This window comes from Dendrobates tinctorius, unplaced genomic scaffold, assembly GCF_039654945.1.
Source record: "Dendrobates tinctorius isolate UK_male_01 unplaced genomic scaffold, ASM3965494v1 ptg000007l, whole genome shotgun sequence".
NCBI classification, from domain to species: Eukaryota; Metazoa; Chordata; class Amphibia; order Anura; family Dendrobatidae; genus Dendrobates; species Dendrobates tinctorius.
In genome coordinates this window covers 26,907,743-26,912,182 of record NW_027361675.1, presented here as the reverse complement: position 1 = coordinate 26,912,182, position 4,440 = coordinate 26,907,743, and the positions used below count along the sequence as shown (strand labels likewise).

At 46.2% G+C, this 4,440-nt stretch overlaps 1 long non-coding RNA gene across 1 annotated transcript; it reads right to left on the bottom strand.

Moving 5' to 3' along the window:
• Nucleotides 1-494: 494 nt before the first annotated feature.
• On the bottom strand, nt 495-3,384 carry LOC141086943 (uncharacterized). The gene is made up of 2 exons (XR_012231652.1): nt 1,224-3,384; nt 495-1,137 (listed from the first exon to the last, which is right to left on the bottom strand). It is a non-coding gene; the product is annotated as an uncharacterized lncRNA (long non-coding RNA).
• Between the last annotated feature and the right edge of the window lie 1,056 nt (nt 3,385-4,440).

Here is a 4,440-nt window from a genome sequence, read left to right as displayed (position 1 = left end):
AGCCGGCAGATTCGCGGCCGACGCACTGCGCATGCGCCCGCCATTTTCTTCTGGATCCAAGATGGCGATCACATCAGAGGAAAGAGAAATTTAATGCAAAATCGTGGCTTTTTTGCGGTCGCCGTTATAGGGTTAATAACGGCGATCGCAAAAGCGTGGTCGGTAAAAACCGACCGATTCATGTTCTCTGGGGTCTCGGCTACCCCCGGCTGCCTACATATTACATGCCTACCCCCTACATATTTGTTGATAATCTTGAGACCTAATGCTATAGACTGGTTGTAGTAATATAATAGGTCCAATATAAGAATTCCTGAATATATCAGTTGTGTCTATGTAGTATTGACACCTGAACCAAAGTAAGGGTGCACTGAGATACAATTGCACCTGCATGCAACTATTTTTTGGTCCTTCATTAAAGGACATTGAGGCGGTATTGTACGGTTTGTGGTTTTTAACGCACTATGCACAAGCACTTTTTTGCACTTTGCTGGCACTTTACAAGATTTTAATGATTTAATGAAAGTTATGTTTTAATTTAATCCAAACCAATTGCTATCTGGATAAATTTGATATTGGTGTATATACCCTTGCTAATTGATTCATACATATATATATCATTATGAGTTACATAAAATACGACACGATTGTTGCTATACATAATCTGGTGAAAGTAGCTTATTACTGTTGCCAACACCTGTAATAAAAGAGACAGTAAGCAAAATATATTGCCATCCTACATAGTAAATATAGCTTAAAACTAACGCCAACACCTGTAAAAAAAGAACAGTACGCAAAATATGTCGCCAACATTGCACAGTAAATATAATAATTTTACAAAATTAAAGCGATCAAGCGCGCGAGGCATAACACAGAATCTAATAAGAAAAAATCTATAAATGTACAGCTTAACAAAAATATGTAGACCTATCTCGTCCAGGTACACTTATATGTGACCCTAAGACATTGTGGAGGCAGAGTCCGGTTTAATTAAAAGCCGTAAAATGGAATACATTTGACATCTGGAGTCCCAAGAAAGGAAAAAAAAAGAGAAAAAAGAAACGTGACTATTAAGTTCAAGTTGTTCAATCCAGGTGAAGACTTGGTTTAGGCGAGGAGGAGAGTCCAGAAGAGGGCCTAGAAGAAATAATACCAGCCGATATTAAAAAGTCAATTCCTTCTTCCGGAGAGGACACTGGAATTATTTTTGTAGCAAACTTCACCTGCAGTGTAGAGACTTGAGACCAGTTGTAGGAGATTCCTCTGCGCAGGAGCTCACGGGTGGTAAAGTGAAAAAGTTTGCTTTTTTGCAAAGTCGATTTAGACAGGTCCTTGAAGAACATCAGGTGACTATATGGAGACTGAATGAGTAGTGGATCTTTTGATAACCCCAAAAGTGTATTCCTCACCCAGTTGGGGTAAAATGATACTATGACATCTCTACTCACGCTAGAAGGCAGAAAGGGTGGTCTGCGTATTCTGAAGACCTTCTCAATTAGATTGGATCGCTTTAGGTTTGGGATCAAATGAGAAGCCATCGCAGAGATGTATTCTTTAAGTTGCAAGGGTTAATTTTTCCGTAATGCTGTCAGAGTCTTTAATAGAATTCGGGTAGGAGTCGTCAGATAAGCGTGTCAGAGTATCTTTAAAGAGATTTTTTCACAAAAACCTCAGATGCTCTGGATTCATTTGGTGGCTCAAGTGAGTTTCCCTGAAGGGCAGGAATCCCCATAGATACATTTAACGATTTCAAAAGAGCCCCAAACATCTTGGCTATAAAACCCTCAGTTGGATAATCCTCTGAGGCAGGTTTGGCGTCTATTAGTGAAGTAATTGTCTCGCGCCTGATATCCCCCTCAGAGGAAGGGTTTGAAGGAAAAGAACCATCAGAGGCCCCGGCAATAGAAGAGTCTCTGCTGTGTTCTGCATATGAATCATCATCCATAATAAATTAATCTGAGCATAGGCTATTAAGATCCTCCAGTGAGTTAGGGCTCACTGAATAACTCACTGTATCCTCACTTTCATATGTGTCCCCACCTAATACATGTAATGTCTCAATATTTCCATCTTTATATATATGAGAAGTTTCAGTCAGCTGCTCTTCCCCATCAGAATTCTGACTTATGTCCCCTCTAAGTGTAAGAAGGTCAGTAGAGGGGTTAAATAGTGGGCCATCATTTTTATCCCCTGTGGGGGATTTATACCTGTGGCGCTGTTGTATTTTGCCCCCATTAACCATCCTGTATCTAGTGTGCTGCCATCTGTGCAGCGTGACACCGCCCTGAGGCTTCAGCCGCTGCACCTCGGCATTGTCCTCCCCGTCCCAGGTGGCCCAGGGAGTAAACGCCGGGGCCTCAGATCTATGGCGCTCCTGCGCCTCGATGTGCAGTGAGAGAGCCGGCGGGGGAGCGCGACGCTGGAACAGCTCCTTCCCGCCGCTCCCGTTGTCTCCCGGCATCCAGACTCACCACGCTCCCCCTGCGTCCTCCCACATGACTGTCCGCCGGCACCGGAGCTGCGGCAGCAGCTATTCCCAGGTCCCGTCGGCATGAAGAAGATCCAGTCCGGTCCTGCACATCTGTGATGGATGATCCGTCCTCCACTTCTTCCTGCCTCGTCCCGGCCCCCAGCACCACTGCTGTTCCCCGTTGCCTCTGTGTCTTCACATCAGCTGATGCCGGGACATTGTACCTGCTCCTGCCTCTCGCGTTGCCAAAGGGGTCCCGCCGAGCTCCTGCTGCGGCCGGGCCACTCCGACAATCCTGGTTCCTCTCCTCGGTCTCCCGGTGCTAGTGTTAGTCATGGCCTCCCGACAGCAGGTGCTGACGCCGCAGTGAGTGGAGTTTTCACCCCGGCAGGAGTCCCACGGGTCCGTTGCATATTAGAAAGCCCCAGCTTCCCTGTAGTCCGGCGGGGAGCCATGCCTGCTCTGTTCAGCTCCACGTGCTGGGAGCCCTCCGCCATGTTCCTTGCCGCTGCTTTGTCTTGCAAAGGGGTTTTTCCTCGTAGGATTGGGTCCAATCTTCTTGTGGCTGGCTCCAGGCATATTCCTAATGCTTTTTAAGTTCAAAAATCCACTTTTTAGTAAGCTTTAGTAGCTTAAAATAGGGCAATTTTCAGGAGCTCCTGAAACAAAGGACTGTTCCCTTCCCCAGCAAGCGCTTGCGAGATGCTGTCACTCATTGTCACTATAGCTCCAGAGATGACTCCAATCCTCTTTTGCTGTGACTGTACCTTGCTCCGCATCTTATGACTCATCGCTAGTGATGAGCGAGTATACTCGTTGCTCGGGTTTTCCTGGGCATGCTCGGGTGTCCTCCGAGTATTTTGGCGTGCTCGGAGATTTAGTTTCTGTCGACTCAGCTGCATGATTTGTGGCTGCTGGACAGGCTGAATACATGTGGAGATTCCCTAACAAACAGGCATTCCTCACATGTATTCAGCCTGTCCAGCAGCTGCAGACAGAAACTAAATCTGAGAGCACACCAAAATACTCGGAGGCCACGCGAGCATGCTCGGGAAAGCCTGAGCAACGAGTATACTCACTCATCACTACTCATCGCCTGTCCTCTAATTATACTTCTTACTTTTTACTCCATATTTGAAACCTGAAACTGCTTGACTTGTGCACACTGACACTATACATTAGTTGCCTTAAGGCGCCAATACACATTGCACGTACACATTGGACTTTTTCGTGCAAACGACCATAGTTTCGCTCGGAGTACAATCAGTCAAAACATCAGATCGTACTCAGACCAATATTATTCAAAGTAGCCGTTCACGTGTCCAATTTGTTCCTTGGACCACTCACAACATGCACAATTTGCCTCTGGTATCAGATGACTCTCAGCTATTCACACCTATAGATCGTGGAAAACATTGGTGCGCACTTGGATACATCCGAGTGCAGTCTGCTTTTCAGGGACAGACTAAATGAAGAAGATGGAGAAACTTAAAAACAAAACAGATCCCACTCTGATCTGAGTTTGATCATAGTGTGATTGGCATAATTGGACCGTTTTTCTCAGATGGAGAACATACGGTCATCTACACCTACCCCAAGGGCTCAAGACGTCAGTTATTTTCATACACGAGAAACTCAGTCCGAGTAGCATCAGTGTTTTTGATCAGAGCATCATCTGATTTTCACCAGAGTGTCATCAGTTTCATTAGAGTTTGGACAGATTTTCATCAGTTTTTATCTGATGGGGAAAAAAAACGTTTTTACAGCTCCTCCTAAGGGTACCGTTACACCTAGCGACTCACCAGCGATCCCGACCAGCGATATGACGCGGTCAGGATCGTTGGTGAATCGCTGGGTGGTCACTAGTGAGCTGCCACACAGGCAGATCTCACCAGCGACATCGCAGAGGACGGGGATCGCTACTTACCTGTCAGACGCGGCGATCCTGCGTCCTCCCGCCCGGCTCCACG